The 22851-nt window shown below is 38.9% G+C and overlaps 1 long non-coding RNA gene and 1 pseudogene across 1 annotated transcript in view; both read left to right on the forward strand.

Annotated features, from left to right (window-relative positions):
* LOC116533173 overlaps positions 1-22851 on the forward strand; it is a 61967-nt gene that overhangs the window by 30789 nt on the left and 8327 nt on the right. The window lies entirely within an intron of this gene.
* On the forward strand, positions 20840-22300 carry LOC116533172 (annotated as a pseudogene).

Consider the following 22851-nt stretch of genomic DNA (forward strand, 5'->3'; position numbering starts at 1 on the left):
GAATCATCTAATTCAAACTGCAGTCATTACACTCGGCTTAAATAAGGATCTTCCCGTCATTACATGTTATAATTATGTCACCACATGCTATATAATTCCAATTAGATGATGATTACATGCCATATATTAACATTAATTTTGTAACCAGACATAACCATATGTTTATACATGGATTTAATTACCATCTTTAAAAATCCTCTTGAAGAAGATGTGACACATTTTTAAAAGAGGAAAAGTAGCAAGGAAAAACCTTGCTTACTTATATGTTTATAAATATATAAAATTAATCATATGGAAGAAATATAAATAATTGGAATAGCCTTTTAAATTAGCATTTGTGTGATTACCCTGGCTTCGTGCTTCTGTTTGTAAAAGTCATATTATAATATTATGAAAGTTCAACAGATTCGGGTAGATTGGCCATGAGCCCATCGCCAGAACACAATTCCTTTCCAGGTCCAGCTCATATCCACATACACGTGTGAGTGCCTGTGGTTATAACAACTCACAAAATGTTAGTTCTGCATTTTCATATAGCTTGTTATAAAGGATTCTTTTCTTATGTATTGCCTCGTGTCCTTCATGCACACTATTAACAGTCATATGGAATATTGATTGAGAAAGCATGGATGCCAAATAAGACTCACTGGCTTGGTGACCTTGATTAATGTACTTAACTTGTTCATGTCTCAATAGTCTCATCTGTAAAATGGCAATTGTGAACATCTACCTCATAAAGTTACTGTGAAAACAAAATGTGTTATTATATGCAAAATGCTTAGAAAAATGTTGCAAAGGAGAAATTTGGTAAAGGTTAAGTAGGGTGTAGTGGCAATGGTGGTGGTTGTCTCTAGCCAGTTGAGAACCATAGTTTACTTGATCCCTTTCCTATTTGATGGCAACATTAATATCTCCTAATTCTGATATTGCCAGTAAGGATTGGGTACATATTTTTGTGCACATAACTTTCTCTTTCAAAATTTCTTTGAATTTTCCTGGTCAAATTATCTGTTGAACATCAGAAATACATCCATGTAAATTTCTTTCAGTGTCCTCATCCCAGCACAGCTCAGCACAGAAAAACAATGGAAAGAAACATAAATGTTTACTGTGTTATCTAAAAAAATACTTTCGATAAGCAGCAAAACATAACATCTTCGTGCAAACCTCTATTTCTCCCTCCTAATGTATACCCCCAACCCCACTGTAACCTCAAAGTCTCCTTCCCCATTCAAGCCCTTCTTCTCATTGCTACTGAAGCTTATGTTATAATGTCCTCCCTTCTTACCAATAACTTTCTGGTCTTTCTAAGTTTAGCTATTACCTTGTTTGCATCTAATATGAGCATAGGAGCTTATCTACCAAAGGCTCATTGGAGGGAGTTCACAGGATAAACGGGAGGAAGCTGAGAAGCAAAGGGGTGTATTCTTCTTAATGCAGGGTAAAAGAGGACAGGAGCATTAATGAATCTATGTATCTATCTATCCATCCATCTATCTATCTTATCTATCTATCCATCCCTACCTACACATATCTATATCCATATACCTATACCTATATCTATCTATGTATATATCTATCATCTATTCATCCATCCCTACCTACATATATCTATATCCATTTATTTATACCTATACCCATATCTATCTTCTATCTATCTATCTATCTATCTATCTATCTATCTATCTATCTATCTCTATCATCTATCTATCCATCCATCCCTACCTACATATATCTATATCTATACCTATATCGGTCTATCATCTATTATCTATCTATCTATCTAATCTATCTCTGTCAGATTGCTGTGACAGCTTTATTCCTGTTTTTATGTATTTCTAAATTGTTTTCCTAAAGTCTTAAACCAAGTGTCCAAATTACTAAAAACACTGAGCAAGTCAGTATAGCACAATCCATGCTAGCTACAAAGGCCATTATTTAGCCTCCATCAGGCACCGGATGCAAGTACTTAGAGAATCTCTCTAAGCATCATATTGATTTCTATTCTCTGCCCTCTTCTTTGGGCTTCTCAGAGCAGAGTCACCTCATTTGTCCTTGAAGAGATGAAAAGAGTTTAAGGTGGAAAGTTCAGCTCATGTGCTTTTATAATAAGATGTATGTGAGGTTCACTCATGCAACCCACTGTGCCATTGGGAAGCACAGGAATGGGCCTGCAGGGCTTTCATAACTCAGATATGCTCAGGAGCAAGTCATGCAGCACAACTTACAAGTAGGAAACAGAAGGGAATGGGGATGGTATCAGTAGAATGAGAGATGGAGAAAATACCAATTCCAAGGGATGACTCTTCCAGGGAGCTAAGCTAGTGAATAAAGCATGCAATGAACCCAGATACAGTTTGGGACACTGTTGTGAAGACCTTGGCCAACCAGTAGCATTGCTCCAGCAAATCACATGCTAGGTGGGTAAAGGAAGCACCTAGCAAGGGATAGATGGATGTCGACCTCTGGATAAACCAGCCACAGCTTAGAGTAAACCTCTAGTAACAAAAAAGGAAATAAAATTTCCAGCATGGAAAAGTTTACATTCTAGTGAAATAGCCATGAAGCAAACAGAATTAAATATAAGTAAGCTAAAGAGTAGTTATAAATGATATGAAGAAAAGACAAGAATAAGAGTAGTTCCATAGAACTTTCTGCAATAATGGAAATGTTCTATATCTGTGCATTCCAATCTGGCAGCTAATAGCTGCAAGAAGCTATTGAGCGCTTAAAATATAGCTAGTGTGACAGAATAATTTTTCATTTTATTTAATTCTAGGAAATTTAAATAGTCACAGTTGGCTAGTGGTTACTGTATTGGACAGTGCAGCTCTATAGCATCATAAATTTATCTACTGTAAGATTTAATACACATTTCTAGTTCTGTATTTACCTCTGTAATTCTTTGCCTAAGGCAAGCATCGTTTACATTTTGTCTGTTGTTGATTCTTTAATACATAGCCTAGCACCTTGCATTTAATAGTTGTTCTATTAAAAACATTAAGTGAATGGTCAAAAGTGAAAAACAAGAAGACATAATTTGCCAGTTCCTCAATATATAGAAACAAGAATAGTTTCACATCTCTCAAGACAGTAGACTAAGTTAGTTTGCGACTGATATTCCTACTCTTTTAAACAGTGGCTCTAAAACAAAACAGGGCTTGATGGTTTTGATGACTCAGAGGGGAGGCATGGAAAAATGAGAGCCTTGTAGTGATCAAGATATTTGAAGCTAAACCTGGTGTGTTGGTTTGGGGTGGGGCTAAAGAGCCCGGTTTCCTACATGTATCCTAGAAAGGCAAGAGCTTTGGAGACAAAGTGGTACCTGGCTCTGAACATCCACAACTTCCTTATTCTCTGAGCCTCTTTTTTTTTTCAAAAATGTAAAATTTACCTACCTCATTAGGTTGTTCTGTGAGCTGTAAGATATTATTCATATTTTGCTTAGCATATATTAATAAGCACTGAATAGCTCTGCATGCTTAAATAGCTCCTGGCTGCTATTACTTTTATTCACTTCTCTGAAGTGAATATTTTCAAAGATTCTTATGGAATATGGGATTCTAAAGGAACGTGTGTCATAGACACATAGAATCTTTGCTGAACTAGATGCATCTCTTTGCAGAGGCATATTCATATGGAGAATCAAGAAGATTGCTTGGTTATTACTGAACAGAATCATAACATATGTAGTAGGCTGGAAATACCCTTGCTGATGCATCTATTTTTTTTTCTCATATCTTCAATTTTTATCTCAGGAAGTGTTTTCAGTCTTTAATGTAACATCCTCAATAGTAAGAGGTTTAAAAAACACAACCAGGGCAATCCTTAAGAAGTTTAGATAGTCTTCAAAGAATATTCCAATATTTTAAAATAAGATATATTGCAGAAGACACAAAAATACTTCATGGTAATTTTCTTCAATTAACAAATAGTGGAAACGTCCAAATAAGCCAGTCTTTAGCTGTAGCTTCTTCACATTTCCAGTCCAGGTCAATTCTGTAATTCTATTTTTCATAGTGTATAAGATGATGTTCATGGATATTTCAATGAAGAGTGAGACATTACTCATTGCAATTATTCCCATGCGATGTTAATTAAATTCTTTATCAGGAGCTATTTTGTCATTGCCTTAAGCAAAAAACTCATTGTTCAGATTTGACATATTAGTGCCACGTCTATTTTAGCGTCTCTCCTTCTTGAATGCCTGGACTTGTTTCTGAAGGCAAGGCGGAAGATTGTTTATGTACCTGTGTATAAAAGGTAATTTCTTCTGGCACTTCATTTGTACTGTTGTAAGATACGATAATGTTACAGCCTTGACTCCCTCTTTGGTCTGTACATTTGTAAACTGCATGGCTGTTCCCTGCCAAATCAGCTTGCTACTTTAAGGTGACCTGTCCTGAAATCCCAAACAAACACATTTGATGATACAAATTCTGCTCTCATTTCTATCCCAGAACTACATGTCTGGACCCTATGACTTTACACCCACTCATAGCTTAAGAGTGTTATCCAGAATAAACATTCAGGACTACGATGGTCTTTCAAAGGTCTAAAAACACACCCACAGTCCAATGACCTTTTGAAAGGAGGATGAGTGGTTTCTTTTGACATTGGGATGCTGGACAGACTTTAGTGAGTGAAAGATTATGCTGCTCATTTACCTGGAAAAAGTCAGACATCATAAGGGTGCCCCCAAGCCACTGGGGAAATGCCTACTATATGTAGCATTATATCCAGACACAGCCTTCAAAGTCATTGTGATTGGATCCTGTTTGCACCACTTAATGTATGTGAAAGCACTGGCAAGTTGGTTAATCCCTGCCTAACTCAGTTTGACCATCTGTTAAATTCAAGTAAAAATAGTACTTATCCCATAGGCTTCTTAAAAGGGCTTTATGAGTTATTACCATTGAAAGGCCTGAATAAGTACTGACCTATAGTAAGTGTTCAATAAATAATTCTGTTATTGGCTTAGCTTTCTTTTTCCACCATTCTAGTACTTAACAATGAATTATCACTTCTCATGACTTTGTGAGTTGGTCTGGTGGATTAGGAAGAGGAGACAAGGGGGTGACTGGTCTTGTTAGAGCTCACTCATACTTTGGGGGGCTCAGCTCTGCAGAATGGCAGGACAGGCTGCCATGGCTGGGTCTCTCTCCCCATGTACCCTTTCCTTCTGGATTTCTTTATAGCATGTTGTCTCAGTGTCTAACAGGTGAGAACAGAAGCTACATACCTCTTAAATTTAAGGTTTGGGAGTCACACAATATTCATTTAAATTCATTTTCTGGATTAAAGTAAATCCCAAGGTCAGTTCAGATTCCTGAAAAGGAAAAGACATTCTTTCCTATTTTTTATGGGAGAAGTGGCAAGATCACATTGCAAAATAGGTGTACATACAGGGAAGGGTAGAATTATCATAACCGCCTTTACAGACAAACTAGTAAAACATCTGATAGCTCCCAGTCACAGTTATTTCTCTATGCCCATGACTATGTAGGTAGTGAGCAACTAAAGACCAACTAATAGAGGCTGCAGTATCACCCTGTATAGTTCACACAGTCCAGCCTCTCTTTCTCTCATTTGTTCATTATATCCTGGCCCTTTCTGTGGATCTCTGTAGTTCTTCATGCAACATCAATAGCCTCAGCAGCCAGAATCACAGCATTACGACTTCTGAATGCGGCCACTGACCAGGGTCACAGAGAACTGACTCGCCTCACCTAGTGTCAGATCTTATTGTTAGCAGAGGTTAAAACTAGGTTTTCTCATGATGGCTTCTCTTCAATGTAACATAATTATCGGATTTACACACTTTTATCTGGTCTCTGCAGGAGATTTTTGCAAGTTCAGAAGTAATAACTTCAGAGAGGAATGAAGAGACATAAAATTAGAAAGTGGAACTGTGCCTACCTAATAGATTACACTTAGTAGATAGGCATAGTGGAGAGTTCATGGATATTGGTTCAACTAAATGCACACCTGGATTTTGAGATTCAAGAGCCACTCCTACTATTCTGCATTTTGCTTGTTGCCGCTTCAATGCCACCATTCACATTTGCACTGCTTGGCCATTAAAGTGATGAGGATTGTAAGTGGTTTTACAATGACACCATGATTTAGCCATCTCAGTTTCAGTCAGGAGCAAGAGAACCATTTAAAATAATAATATTAGCATATACATAGAACTTTTGATCTTCAAACCTCTTTAAAGGCATTAGCAAATTAATTTTCCCAGAACTCTTAAGAAGCAGGTAATTATTTTCACAATTGGAGAGAATAAATCTGACTATGTATTGACCTGCAGAGGCCACCAGATGAAGCAATGCCAGCTAGAGCTCGAGTCCACCCCCTTGCCTCCTCTTGCTCACCAACACATCCATCACAGGACTCTCAAGTGTTCCCAGATCATTATGATGAGATTTAATCTCACCAGCATTTATTGGAGATATTTATTATGGACTCACCAACTCTTTAGAGTTCCAATTGGGTGGAGAAGAGGGAGGATAAAGAAGATATCATTTCTGATTTTAAACACCATTAACCACCCAAAGCTAGCAGGAATACATGGAGAAATGGCTGGGTCAGGAAAAGGACAGGATGAGTGTGGAACATCTTGCTTTCCTGGAAAGCAAGGCAGTGCTCAAAGACTGATGCAGACATGTCAAAAGAAAAAGGAACTAATTGAAGGGACTCCGGCTGGTCAGCATTAGGGCAATACATCTATTAAACAGAGACAGATAGATTATAACATATTGAATAAAAAAGAATACAGGTGTCCATAGCGATATGCAAAGAAAATGGAGTAGAGAGTGAGCTCATTTTAGCGAAGGGTGATAGCTAATGAAGCTGAAGAAGAAATGATAAAATAAGATAGCAAGCATTTGTTAGAAACAGAGCATTCACATAGTATCAAAATACTGCTCCACAGATTACTTATTATTTATGCATGGAAAAGATATTGTCTCAGTTTATTTAGGCTGCCATAACAAAATACTGTAGATTGCATAGTGTATAAATCATAGCCATTTATTTCTTCTAGAGGTGGAGGAAGTTCAAGATCCAGGCACCAGCAGATTAGGTGGCTGGTAAGGGCTGCTTTCTGGTTTATGCATGTGTTCCCATTGTGTTTTCACATGGTAGAAAGTGCAAACAAGCTCCTTCAGGCTTCTTTTATAAGGGGGCTCATTGCATTCACGAGGAGGGCTCTGTCCTCAGAGCTAATTACCCCTCAAGGCCCCACCTTGGGGTTTAGAATTTCAACAGATGAATTTGGGGGGAGTCAGACGTTCAGACCATAGAAGGTGTGTTTACAATGGAGACATCTAGCAGACACTACCTGAAAGAAGTGGCCAACCAAAATAAAGAAACAACCGGACATCATAAGCTCCTGACTAGTTGCAATGGAAAAAAATGCAATATCATCAATGTTGCTTATTTTTACTGACTCATGAAAGTATAACTTACGTACCATAAAATCCACTCAATTTAAAAGCATAATTCAATGAGTTTTAGTAAATTTATATGGAGTTATACAATTATTATCTCAATCCAGTTTTTTAGAATCCTTCTTTATTCCCCAAATATTCTCTACAGCCTGTTTATGATCAATCCCTGCTCCCATAAGCAGCCACAGTCAACCACTAATATGTTTTCTATCTCCATAAATTTGCATTTTCTGAATATTTCATACAAATACAACATACAATATGTGTGTTTTTTAAGCCTAAACTTCAATAGGTATAATAATTGAGGTTTGTACATATTATAGTATGCATTGATATACTATTCTATTTAATTGAAGAGTAGTACTCATTGTATGTATATATATTCTCTGTTTATCCATTCTCCAGTTGATGGATATTTGAATTGTCTCTAGTTTTTGAGTGTTGGAAATCATGTTGCTGAAAAAATTTGTGTATAAGCTTTGTATAAGCTATTCAAACTTTAAAAATTTACTTTTGCATCAGTTTTGGTAATTTGTATCTTTGTAGGAACTTGTTTATTTCATCTGAGTTATCTAATTCGGTGTCATAAAGTTGTTCATAAAATTCTCTTATAAGTATTTTAGTTCCTGTAAAGTTAGTGGTGTCTTCTTTTTCATTTCTGATTTTGGTTAATTTGTGTCTCTTTTTGTTCTTTCTTAATTGGTCTAGCTAAAGTCTTGTGAATTTTGTGTATCTTTACAAAGAACTTTTTATTTTGTTGATTTTGTCTATTGTATTTGTTTTCTATTTCATTGATTTCTAATATAATTTATTAATTCATTGTTTTTAAGTTAGTTGGCTGTTTTCCAGTTTTTTAAGGCATAAGTTTAGTTTATTGATTTAAAGACTTTCTCATTTTTTCAGATATAGGTATTTAAAGGTAAACATTTACCTTCAAGCACTGCTTCCTGAATTCCATAAATTTTAATATGCTGGACTTTTACTTTGTACCAGTTCATATATCTTTAAATTTCTTTTGTGATTTCTCTTTTAACCTCTGGATTATTTAGAAGTTTGTTTGCTTTCCAAATATTTGGCATTTTATTTTGTTGTTATTGAGGCTCTATAATGGATATTTAATTGTGATCAGATAAGATACTTGGTGTGATGACAGTTTTCTAAAATTTATTGAGATATTTTCTGACTTTTTTTTTCTATCCTGAAGAATACTTCATGTGTACTTTAATAAGTATTCTACAGTCATTTGGTAGAATATTTTGAATATGTTGGTTAGATAAATTGGTTGCTAGAATTGAGCTGTCTATACACTTGCTGATCTTCTATCTAGCTCTTCTATTAATCTCTGAGATTAGTTTATTTAAATATTCAACTGTTATTGCTAAGTTGTCTAATTCTTTCTTCAGTCTGTATATTTTTTCTTTATGTATTTTGGAGCTCTGAGGTAGGTATGAATATATTTATAATTTTTAAATCATTTTGATATAATGAGACTTTTATCATTATAAAATAGCCCTCTTTGCCTCTAGTAATATTTCCTTTTTAAAAAATTTTATAATAATGTAGCCACTGAAGCACTTTTATAGTCACTGTTTACATGATACATATTTTTCATTATTTTCCTCCCAACCTATATTTTAAAATCAAACATATTTCTTTTTTAGACAGTATATTGTTTAGTTTTTAAAACTTCATTCTGACATTCTATGCTATTTAAGTGCAGAGTTTGGTACTTTCACATTTAATGTAATTATTGACACGATTAGATTTATATCAGCTATTTTTTGCTACTTGTTTTCTATTTATCCCATGTCTTTCTGTTCCTGTCTCTCGTTGACTGCTTTCCTTTGCGTTAAATATTTCAGTGTGCCATTTTCATACTTGTCTTGATTTTCTTGTAGATACTATAAAGATTATAGTGTGCATCTGAACTTCTCACAGTATCTTTCAAAATAATACTAACAAATTTCTGGTAAACTATTAAAACTTTTCTCTAATATATCTATTTTTCCCTATACTTGCTCTTGTGTTATCACATGTATTATAGACATATTACATATTTAACAATATTATAAATGTGCTTTATACAAACTTCTATCTGTTAAAGAAGAAGAAAGAGAAAAAATTAAGTCTTATATATTTACCTACATATTTACAAAATTCCTTTAGTAATAAAAAAAAAATTGGTAAGGCAGGTGTCCAAGTGATGAATTTTCTTAGTTTTTGTCTGGAGAGGTTTTTATTTCACCTTCATTAAGAAAAAAAAGAAAACTTTTTTTTTTTTTTTTGGTTTAGAATTCCTGATTGACAAAGTTAGCAATTATATATATTCTTTTTCCCTTGTGTTTTCTCTCACTGCTTTCAAGATTTTCTCTATCTTCAGCTTTTAACAATTTGACTGTGTTGTATATAGATGTGAATCCTTTTGTGTTTATTTATTTTTTCTTTGATGCCTGGTGGTTCTTGCGGATTAATGATTTTCATCAAATTTGGACAGTTGTCAGCCACTACTTTTTGAAATATTTTTCTTCTTTTTTCTCCTTTGCTATTAGAAATAACATTACACTTAAATTGTTATGCTCAAAGCTGTTCCACAGGTAATTAAGGCACTTTTCTTCATTTTTTTTTTCTCTGTATTCTTTAGATTTGGTATTTTCTATTGATCTTTCTCCTAATTTGGTGATTCTTCTGCCATATCAAATTTCTTATAAAGCCTCTCTACTTAGTTTTTCAATTACAGTTATAATTTTTATCTAAATTCTGGTAAAACATGGAAACTCGTATCCACTCCATCTTCTTCACTCTCCTTTGTGCTATTGTTTTCACATGCATTACAGGTATACATGCATTTTATACACCCAATAATGCAGTGCCATAATTATTGCTTCAGATAACTTTACACTGTATCCTATGTTGCTATATACAACTTATATTTCCATTTGATTTGTTTTATAACTTCTGTTTCTTTATTGAGACAGCCGAGCCATTAAATAATTATTAACAAACTTTCCTTTAATTCTTTAAGTATGCTTTCCTTTAATTCATTGAACACATTGAACCTATCTGTTTTAAAGTCATTGTCTGACAAATCTAATATGTTGGCAGTAAGCCAATATTGTGCCATTGCACTACTGCCTGGGCAATAGAGTGAAACTCTGTCTCAAATAATAATAATAATAATATATAGGCAGAAAAAAGAAGAGCAAAGAGGAATAATGCTAAGAATATGTGTCAAATCAGAAGTAAGCTTGCATGTTTTCAGGGTGAAGAGGAGACTACATGTCCAGAATATAAGGTAAATGTCAAAAAAATGAAAAACCGAATCTGTGTGGGGCAGAATAAAGAAAGAACTAAGTCAAAGGGTTTCAGATGTTTACAAATGTGATTGTTGAATCCAGAGTCTGCTGAGAGAATGGAGAGTAGAAGGAAAATCACTAACTTTAACGTATTTGGTGGAAAGAGTTCTGGGTCAAAAATGAGATCAGTAATCATTTAGAGATGGTGGCACTGATAAGATTTAATACTGACAGGGGAAATGAGCATAAAGTTCATTAGTCTGTAAACAGGACTGAAAAATGAGAAGAAGGTGTTCATATGCCTCCTTCTTTGCCTTTCCTGCATTTTATCAGAAGAGTAGTGATCTCATGGGCCTATGAAGAATCCAGTGTTCTATTAAGAAACGGAGAAAAAAATAGCTTTAGGGTAAAAAGATATTTGAACATAACAAAGAGAAATTTTAAAATTCACAACAGAAAGTTAATACCTGAAAGTTCAGCATCTTGACTATCATTAAAATTTGAATTTTTCAAAATAAATTTAGTTCTTACCCTGTTCCATGTGAATATAATTAATTAACTCAGCTTCCTGTGTGACTTGTCCCTTTCTCATGTCTTGTTCTTACAGATGGGAATCTCACTCAGTCATGGAGTCATATTTCTGTTGTCATGTTCATGAAAATTTTCCCATGTCAAGTTAGAAAACCCTTCTCCAGGCCAAGCCAACAAAGACCACAAAAATCTTTCTTATGTCAGAAGTTACTCTCTCAGGCTCCCACACATAGGTTTATGGGTTGACTATAATGGGAAGCAAATATAGTTTATAGTAGATAACCATAACAATATATTCAAGATAGTTCTTAAAAGAGTTTTACTTGCATATATTTTGTATAAACTATATTTTGCATATGCTGTGTGTTTTATGCAAATATTCTAGTATATGCTTTCTATTCATAAAAAATAATTGGCACAATAAAATGACTCATTCATTGACATTAACTCATATCTACCACCTATAACTTTTCTTTTTCTATTTAACAAATACAATTCAGATATAGTTTAGGACTGTGGCATCTACATAGGTGACTACTGTCGAGAAACATTCAGTTTACCCTGCCTCCATGGCTCCCTTGTGGCGAATACCTTTTAGTCCATAATTAGTGGTAGGTGGGTAACAGCTGCCTACTTGGTATATTTTTGAGTTATGAGTAAATACAGAACACCTGTTTATTAATAAGAATCACCTGTTTAAGAGAGAATAAATACATGGATGAGAATCTGCTCAGGGCCTTCATCCTGGAATACTGTCAGCCCCGGAGGCTCTCAGCTCAATAGGCAACTGGCCCTCCGGATAGATTCACTCTGTTGTGCTATCTGGGTATCTGCCTCTCATTACCTTCAGCGCTGCCTAGGTGGGGGTCTACTACTGTGAAAAGTATGGTTTCTGAAGTAAAGATGGCAGGAGAGGTTATTAACAATACATAAAATTGTATACATTTTTCTATGTGTGTGTCTATGACCAATTCCTGATTTCTGCAGTAGAAATTAACACAATTAAGAGATGAGGGCCAGGTGCAGTGGCTCACACCTGTAATCCCAGCACTTTGGGAGGCCAAGGCGGGCGGATCTCCTGAGGTCAGGAGTTTGAGACCAGTCTGGCCAATATGGCAAAACCCCATCTCTATTAAAAATACAAAAAATTAGCTGGGCATGGTGGTGGACACCTGAAATCCCAGTTACTTAGGAGGCTGAGGCGGGAGAATTGCTTGAACCTGGGAGGTGGAAGTTGCAGAAAACCAAGATTGCGACATTGCACTCCAGCCTGGGCAACAAGAGCAGAATTCTGAAAAAAAAAAAAAAGAAATGGAATCATGACAGATCCCCGGTTAGAACATGGATACACGATGTCTACCACTCAGAAGATTACATTTACAAGGTGGTCTCAGTTTCATTTCTGGTTTCGAGCTTTATCTACAACACCAGGAGCCTCCACAGGCAAAAGCACATTTTACAATTTATCGAAGTCAGCCCTCCCTGCCTGAAATGTTGTTTCCTGCGTCTTTAGCTCCCCAGATCTATGACCTCAGCTCTGCATTTTAGGTTTAAATATTGATACTTCATCTGGCCTGTCTCTTTGATGGAGTGATCTGTTCAAATTTCCCTTCTAACCTTTGTTTTCTACCTTCTGCTTTGTAAGGACCTTTGAAGAATTGTCCATGGTTTTAGGTAAGAGTTGGCCCCAGCCTTGACCCTATGGAACATCTGTCAGATTGGCCACCACCATTCCCTAACCCTTTCAATCAAGGCAGGAACATTAATAAAACTATAGAGAATCAAGATGATTGCAATATAATAGTTGCTCTTTGGAAGGTTTGTCTAGAATAGGTATGTTGATGTACCAGTGCACCAGTCCATGGCTCTAGAAATGATGATTCTTTAAAATAATTTACATTCTAAATTCCTTTTCATCCATAGTTGATGAAAATAGCATTTATTATTCAAATTATTGAGATTTTCCATTGAAACTAGCTAGTTTCACTTAGACTTGTAAATTTAATAGAATTCATCTGTCACATTTAGTCAATCCTGCATATTCGCCTTCCAGGAGAAACAATAATCGATTTGCCTGTCTTAGCTTTGCAAATCTAAAACCAACTGGTCACAGAATTTAAGATTTAATAATGCAAACCCAGCTAAGTTGCAGAGATTCAATAAAGTCAATTCTAGTTCTTGAGGCACTATAAAACTCTTTTGATGTTGTTAATAATTCCTAAATTCATCTTTCTATTCTATTTGGTGAATTATATTTGGTGAACTATCTTTAAACCAGGAAAAGTCACTTCAATTCTAGTATAACCTACTTTTCTGAAGTAAGCAGTGCACCACATAAGTATTTGAGAATAGAAGTGAGATCTAGGTGTGAGGAATGTTCTTTCAACCATGTTCAGAGCAAGAGCTGTTAATTCCTGTCATTAGCTGCAAGGTCTTAGGTTTGATATTCAGTGCCTTGGAGAGGTCTGGGAAAAGAAACCCGAGCAGCCCTTTCACTACGATAAATATTTCCCTTTTTAAATTATTCAAGAGAAGCAGGGTGTGTTAAAAACTAATAAATTGCCTGGCTAAGAACAAGGTGAAATGGGAAAAGAATAATAGTGAATTCTTATGGAATGTATACTCTGAGTCCAAAAATGTTTTAGATACCTATACATGTATTGACTCGTGTAATTATACATCATCCTGTGATATAAGTATGAATATTATCCTTGTTTTACAGCTTGGGGATGCATTCATGGGGAGATAAAAATAATAACATTTATTAAGCATTTACTGCATAGGAGGTACCCTAATTACAGAATAGCGGTTATCTGTAGGCCTCAGAGGAAACATAGTAATAAGTATTATTTTAGTGTCTCTTTTATAGACCAGAAAACCTAGATCTAGTGAGTTAACTGTCCAAAGATCAGCCAGCAGAAGCTAAAGCCTCTTATGAACTAGGAGGTCACAGGGTAGATGTCATGCACGTAACCATTATGCTGTACCCCTGGAAGACAGAGAATAGAACAGAATGTTAATGAGAGTCTAAAGAGAGGCCAAATTTAAAGTGAGAAAAATAAGCTGTATGTAGTGTATCATTTATGGGAAACAAAGAAAAGTAGTTTCTGGTTAAAAAAATACATTTTCATATATATGATTATATATACATATATTTTTCCTTATCAGCCTATTATTAGAAGTTTATTTCAATAGTCCTTTCCCCTTTATTTGTGTAGGCCACATTTATATTAAATCTTAAGTGGTAAACACTTGGAATGTGATATTTGCCACTGAGAATGAAGCCCGAAGACAATTAAACATAGGACCAGCACCTCTGAGAAATAGGCATGGCAAAACTCGGGGAAAGGGAAGAATGAACGTGTCTGGGTCTGCTGTATCCCCACCAAACAAAAGTGTTTCTAGTCTGAAACACAAGCCTGCTATCCTGTCTTTAGCCTGTTTGCTAGATGATCAAGTCTTATCTAATTATTTAGCCTATCTTTTTCTCACCAAACCATGTGGTTTCAATTTTTCTCATATGTGTTTTCTGAAAGCAAAAGCAGAAATCCCAAAGGACTATTCCTGAAGCAAAGGAGATTTATTACTTTTAACTGAAAGGGGATTTGTTATAGCAGGAATTGTATGCATGTCAGCTGAAAAGATGACAGTTCTGTCTGTGGCCTGAGGATTATGTAGCCTCTGCGAGCAACTCTCTCTCCCCTCATGGTTCTTCAGTTGTCACAGATCTGGCATCTGACCTCCAGGGTCCCTGCAGGAAAGGACACCCAGAGGCCAGAGCTCTGATGATAAGGTGACAGATACACCTATAGGCCCTGGCCCTGGCAACTGCAGCCAGTTCTTCCATAGTCCTACAGGCCTGCAACAGTCTTAGCCTTGTTGTCATTGCTGAGTCCCAGCATGTGGCAGTTTGCCCTTCCAATCACTGGGAAAAGTGGACGGTTCTTAGGTCACATCTTGGCTTAATTTCAGGTGTCAGGGAGAGATCTAGGACTGGATGCTCCTGCAATAGACTGAATTGCATTCCCCCAAATTCTTATGTTGAAGCCCTCACATGACTGTATTTGGAAATACAGTTTTTGGGAAGTAATTGAGGTTAAATGAGGCCATAAGAGTGGAGCCCTAATCTAATAGGAGGTGGCCTTACAAGAGAAGGAAGAGGCCGGGTGCAGTGGCTCACGCCTGTAATCCCATACTCCCAGCATTCTGGGAGGCTGAGGCAGGCGGATCACCTGAGGTGAGGAGTTCGAAACCAGCCTGACCAACATGGAGAAACCCCATCTCTACTAAAAATACAAAATTAGCTGGGCATGGTGGCACATGCCTGTAATCCCAGCTACTTGGGAGTCTGAGGCAAGAGAATCACTTGAACCCAGGAGGTAGAAGTTGTGGTGAGCCGAGATAGCGCCATTGCTCTCCAGCCTGGGCAACAAGAGCAAAACTTTGCCTCAAAAGAAAAAAAAAAAAGAGAGAAGGAAGAGGAAAATATTTTTCTCTTTTGCCACAAACACACACACACACCAAGGAAAGGCCATGGGAAGACACAGCAAGAAGGCAGCCATTTGTAAGCTAGAAGGAACACCCTTCATCAGAAAGCAAATAGGTCAGAAACTTGATCTTGAACATTTAGCTTCCAGAATTGTAAGAAAATAAATTTCTGTTGTTTAAGCCACCCATCTATGAGGTTTTATTATAGAAGCCCAAGCAGACTAATGTAGATGTTGGTATCAAGAGATGGAACCTGGCTGTTCATTTTGCTAAGAAGAAATGGTGAGATATCTGATTATACTGCTCATGAGCTGTAGCCAATGGTGTGGCTACATGGTTAAGGACTTGGAAAAAACATAATTAGAAAACTATTTGCAAAAAAAAAAAAAAAAAGAAAAAGAAAAGTAGTATCTGGATAGAACTCTCTGAGCAAAAAACATGAAGATATTTGTTTCCATGTGAATGTTCACCAAAGGGTGACCTCAGCAATGGAGAATTTTAAATACTCAAGTAGACAGGATGACCCATTCTGTGAATGCAAGTCATTTTCTCTCCCAGTCACCCCTTTAGGGTGACCTTGGTGACCAGGATGGAGGTTATACATGGGCTTAACAACATGGATTTCCTCTCACCAAGACTGACCTGGCTATAGCCACCACTGTGTGTCCAGTCTGCCAGCAACAGAAACAAATACTGAGTTCCTCATATGGCATAATTTCCTGGGGTGGCCAGTCAGTTACCTGGTGGCAAGTTGATTACATTTGACCACTTCCATCATGAAAGGAATAATGTTTTGTTTTTACTACGATAGACTGTTACTCTGAATATGGATTTGCCTTCTCTGGAGGCAATGCTTCTGTCAAAATTACCATCTGGGGATTTACAGAATGCCTTATCCACCATCATAGTATTCCCCACAAAGTTGCTTCTTCAAGGAACTCACTTCACAGCAAATGAAGAGTGACAGTAGACCCAAACTCATGGAATTCACTGGGCTATGTTCTCTACTGTATAAGTACATTTTTGCATTGCTATAAAGAAATACCTGAGACTGGGTAATTTATACAGAAAAAAAGGTTTAATTGGCTCACAGTTCTGCAGGCTGTATAGGAAGCACGATGCTGTCATTTGCTCAGCTTCTGGGGAGGCCTGAGAAAACTTACAATCATGGTGGAAAGCAAAGCTGAAGCAGCCACATCACATGGCCAAAGCAGGAGCAAGAGAGAGAGAGTGGGGAGGTGCCACACACTATTAAACAAACAGATCGTGTGAGAACTCACTATGGCAAGGACAATACTAAGTGGATGATACTAAACCATTTATGAGAAATCTGCCTCCATGATCCAGTCACTTCCCACCTGGCCCCACCTCCAACATTGGGGATTACAATTCAACAGGAGATTTGGGTAGGGGCAACATCCAAACCATAACAGCCACTGTCCTGAAGCAGCTTGCTTGATGGAACAGTGGAATGGCCCTTTGAAGATTCAGTTACAATACCAGGTGGTGGCATAGCTTGCAGGGCTGGGGCAGGTCTCCACAATGCTCTGTATTACCAGTATAAGTTTCCAATATATGGTACTGTTTCTCTCAAAGCCAAGATTCATGGGTCCAGGAATAAAAGGATGGATATAGAAATAGCACCAACCATTTTTCTGAAGGTTGTGATACTTACATTTGCCAATCTATTATTCCTGATAACAATCTAGCATAATTTTTGCTCCCTGTTCCTGTGACTTTATGCTATACTGGCCTACAGGTCTTAGTTCCAAAGGGAGAAATTCTCCCAGCAGGAGATACAACAATGATTCTACTGAACAGGAAATTAAGACTAGCACCTCCAGTAACTTAGGGTTCCTCATGCCTCTGAATAAATAGGCAAAGATGGGAGTTACTGTTCTGCCTGTGGTGATTTATCCTGAATATCAAAGGGGAGTTGGCCTACTACCCCATAATGGAGGTAAGAAAGAGTATGTCTAGAATATAGGCGATCCCTTAGGGTGTCTCTCAGTATTACCATGCCTTGTGATCAAGGTCAATGGAAAACTACCACAACCCAATCCATGCAGGACTACTAATGGCTCACACCCTTCAGGAATGATGGCTTGGGTCACCGTACAAGTAAAGAACAATGACCAGCTGAGGTGCCTGCTAAAGGTAAAATGAATACAGAATGAGTAGTGGAAATGAAAACACACTATGTTTGGTTTTCTATTCCTGACTTACTTCACTTAGAATAATAGTCTGCAGTCTCATCCAGGTCACTGCAAACGCCATTAATTCATTCCTTTTTATGGTTGAGTAGTATCCATTGCATATATATATATATATATATATATATGCCATCATTTCTTTATTAACTCATTAGAAATACGCTATGAGGTTGCAAAGGTATAAGAATCACACAATGAACTTTGGGGCTTGGGGAAAGAGTAGGAAGGGGGTGAGAGATAAAAGACTGCAAATAGGATGTAGCATATACTGCTTGGGTGATGGGTGCACCAAAAAGCTCACAATTCACCACGAAAGAACTTACTCATCTAACCAAACATGACCTGTTCCCCAATAACCTATGGAAATTTAAACAATTAAAAAAAATTAACAAAATTTAACAAGAAGTAAAAAAAAAAAAAAAAGAATATGTAATGGAAGAAGGTGGTTATAAATACCAGCGGCAACCACATGACCAGTTAGAGAAATGAGGACTGTTATTGCTAGGACTATTTTCTCCTTATTTTATTATGAATGTGTGTGTGTACGTGTGTGTATGTGTGCATAACGATTGTCTTTTGTCCTCTTTCCTCTCTTATTCCCTTATTATGCAACGTAGGATACATTGATGCTATATCAAAGTATATAAATATTGCTAATTTTACATCATAAAATTTAAATTATAGGACATCAAACAGAAGAGTAAATATCACTCAAGGATTTTACCCCCTTTTCTGGAGAGGCAGTTGTACATTTTCAGGACACAATAGTTGTATCTCAAGGTCTTCTTCATCTGTCAGCCAGGGCTGCAGAACCACATCAGCCGGTAAGCTAACCACCATGTCCAAACCTAACTATGACCTTATTATTGTCTTTACTTAGAGATTAAGTATGGTTTTAAAAGATGTGTATGGGTGCCCAACTGACAAGGAGTGGACTTGTGATGGTTAATTTGGTTTGTGTTATTTACTAGAAGTCAGTGGCACCAAATAGTATTTGGCCAATTCTGGGTATGCCTGTGAGAGTATTTGGGGGTAAGATTGACATTTGAATTGGTAGACTTAGTAAAGCAGATGGCCCACCCTAATGTGGTGGTCCCCATCCAATCAGTTGAAGATTGAATAGAATGTAAAGGCTGATCCTCTTCTAAGTGAAGGGGAATGCCTCTTGTCTGGGCTGAGACACTGTTCATTTTTTCTTCCTTTAGGTTCAGACTGAAATATTGGCACTTCTTGGAGCTAGAGTCTACTGACTTTTGGACTGGAAGTTACAGCCTCAGGTTCTGAGGCCTTTGGATTTGGACTGGAACTATACCGCTGACTCTTCTGGATCTCGTTTCTTCAGCCCCAGATCTGACTGCAGATCTTGGGACTTCTTGGCCTCTGTAATCAAGTGAGCCAATTCCTTATATTAAATTTATCAAACCTCTCTCTCTTTCTCTCTCTCTCTCTCTCTCTGACACACACACACACACACACACACACACACTGTTGGTTTTCTAAGAACACTGACAAATACAGCCTCCACTGCCACCCTAGTGGGCATCTGCTAGCTAAGATTACTAAAGATATCTGACAAACAGAATTCAATTTGTTATCTGAACAGATATATCTTATAATCTCTGGGCAGTGGACCAGGTCCACTCCAAGATTATAAAGGTTGATTATTAGGGCAAAGAGGACTTAACATCTAACCATTTAGAATGGTAAGTTTCGGGGTTTGGGGTTGGTGAGTGCTTACGTTTTGAAACTGAGCTTATGCAAAGCCATACTCTGCCTTAAACTAGCAAATGGGCCACCTCCAAAAAGATTGAGACCAGGGACACAATAGAGAAAATTGTAGAGAATTAATGGGCAGCACCAGCGTCAGGGTAGGAGATGCCGCATCCCAAATGAAGTGGATGCCAGAGACGTGGTGAGAATTCAGAGTCAAAGTCAAGAACCAAGAGAGGCAAGTACAACGCAGGGATAAGAGATTCTAAAGGAAGTTGTGATGATCTAAGTTACTATGTCCTCATAGATCTTCCTGAGGAAGGCTGATTTTACAGAGCAGGATATGTGACCCTCTATCCATACCACATGAAGTTTAAAAGGAATCATTCAAATGCATATATGCATTTCTATCCTGTGGACTGTTGGAGAAGACAAAGCTCCGTGAAGGTGGTCTGCTACCTACAGGGGCAACTTGATTTTTATATATTGCTGTTAGGTACTAAAATTAATGTTTATTTAGAAAAAGAAAATAAATCATGGTACATTATAAAGTTTAAAGGTTGGCAAATGTAAGTATCACAACCTTTAGAAAAATGCAATGTTTTCTAATTAACTGCCTGACATCTATTACTGTTTTTCTATATACTTTTTCTTTTCCTTTTTTAGTTTTTTGAGAACTGAGTCTCCCTCTGTCGCCCAGGCTGGAGTGCAGTGGCTCCATCTCAGCTCACTGCAACCTCCGCCTCTCAAGTTCAAGCGATTCGCCTGCCTCAGCCTCTGGAGTTGCTGGGATTCCAGGCGCCTGCTATCACTCCAGGCTAATTCTTGCATTTTTCGTAGAGACTATGGTTTCACTGTGTTAGCCAGGATGGTTTCGAACTCCTGACCTCGTGATTCGCCCACCTGAGCCTTCCAAAGTGCTGGGATTACAGGCGTGAGCCACCTCATCCGGCCTATTTTGGCTACATATAGTCTTTGACAGCCTAGTCCTGTCACAGTCACCTTTTGAAAGAACAGAGAAAGAAGCAGTGGGTGGAGACTCAAGAAGGCGGCTGGGGTTCTTGGGGCTCCTGCCAGCTGAGGTTTGGACCTGCTGTGGACAGACAGTTTAGTAGTGGTGGCGCCTTGCCCAACAACCCCCACTCTTCTCCCTTACCTGGAGTTCCCAAGCCTGGTTTTGCTACAGTTGATGGACGGGAAAAGTTTGAAACCAAAGTAACCACATTGGATAATGGGCTTCACGTGGCATCTCAAAATAAGTTTGGATAGTTTTGTTCAGTAGGAATTCTTATTAATTCAGGATCGAGATATGGAGCAAAATATCTAAGTGGAATTGATCACTTTTTGGAAAAATTGGCATTTTCGTCTACTGCTCGATTTGACAGCAAAGATGAAATTCTGCTTACAATGGAAAAGCTTGGGGGTACGTGTGACTGCCAGACATAAAAAGACACCGCCACGTATGCTGTGTCTGCTGATAGCAAAGGCTTGGACACGGTGGTTAGCTTACTGGCTGATGTGGTTCCGCAGCCCCGGCTAACAGATGAAGAAGTAGAGATTGACGCGGATGGCAGTCCAGTTTGAGCAGGAGGACCTGAACATGCGGTCTGACCCAGACCCACTCCCCACCAAGATGACACATGAAGTGGCTTACAGGCAGAACACAATTGGCCTTCACCATTTCTGCCCCACAGAAGACACAGCAAAGATCAATCGAGAAATGCTGCTCTGACAAACTACAACACCTCCCCCCCCACCCCACCCACCGCGTGGCGCTGGGCGGCAAGGGTGTGGAGCATGAGCTTCTGGGGGAATGTGCCCGGAAGTACATCCTGGGGGTCCAGCCGGCCTAGGGGAGCGCGGAGGCCGTGGATATTGATAGATCTGTGGCCCAGTACTCTGGGGGTGGGGTGTGGGGGGGGTATTGCCAAGCTAGAAAGAGACACGTCCAACGTCACCCTGGGCCCGAACCCCCTCCCCGAGCTCACGCACCTCATGGTGGGACTGGAGAGCTGCTCCTTCCTGGAAGAGGACTTCATTCCCTTCGCTGTGTTGAACCTGATGATGGGCAGAGGCGGCTCCTTCTCGGCTGGTGGGCCTGGCAAGGGCATGTTCTCCAGGCCCTACCTCAACGTGCTCAACAGGCACAGCTGGATGTATAACGCGACCTTCTACCGCCACAGCTACGAGGACACTGGCCTCCTGTGCATCCATGCCAGCGCCGACCCAGGAGAAATGGTAGAAATCATCACAAAGGAGTTTATTTTCATGGGCGGAACCGTGGACGCGGTGGAGCTGGAGCAAGCCAAGACGCAGCTGACGTCCATGCTCATGACGAACCTGGAGTCCAGGCCCGTGATATTTTGAGGATGTGGGGAAGCAGGTGCTGGCCGTTCAGTTCAGAAAGCTGCCGCCGGCGCTGCGCACGCTCCTCCGCAACGTGACGCCGGAAGACCTGAAGAGGGTTGCTTCTAAGGTGCTCCGAAGGAAGCCGGCAGTGGCCGCCCTGGGCGACTTGACCGACCTGCCCCACTGCAGACCTGAGCACATCCAGACCGCCCTGCTGAGCAAGGAAGGGCGCCTGCTCAGGACACACAGGCTCTTCCGGTAGAGCCGTTCCTCCGCCTGACAGACCCAGGAGCTGCCGCTGGAGTTCTTTCTCGTGTGTGTTAGTCTGGGCACGAATTTAACCTAAAAAGCTGTCTGGTTGTAGAAGCAGTGCAAACGATGTCGCCAGAGCACCCAACGCAGTTAGTATTCCTTCAGAACTGAATGTGCCAATCCGTGGAGTCAATGCTGACCCTGACCACCGCGAGCCCGGAAGCAGGTGAGGTGCCCAGCGCTCCGGCGCAGCTGCCACGAGGAGGCGGGTCAGCGCTCCCAGTCCTCAGCACCTGGGGCCCCGCATCTTCCGTGAGAGGAGCAAGCCCTGAGCCGGGAAGCAGCAGGGGTCAACCTACCAGAGCCTCCCCAGAGGCCGCCGTGTTCTTGTGTCGAGTACCAGGACTCAACTCTGAAAAACCGGACAAGGCGAGGGCCCAGTCCAACGGTCCGTGCGTGCGCACGCCCGCTTCCCTGGTAATAAGAGCTGGCATCTTTCTGAGAGAGAGAGAGAGAGAGAGAGAGAGAGAGAGAGAGTTTTAGCTTTATGTTATTTTTCTT

Source organism: Sapajus apella, unplaced genomic scaffold (genome assembly GCF_009761245.1).
Source record: "Sapajus apella isolate SASKATOON/1434 unplaced genomic scaffold, GSC_monkey_1.0 scaffold80, whole genome shotgun sequence".
Lineage (NCBI taxonomy): Eukaryota > Metazoa > Chordata > Mammalia > Primates > Cebidae > Sapajus > Sapajus apella.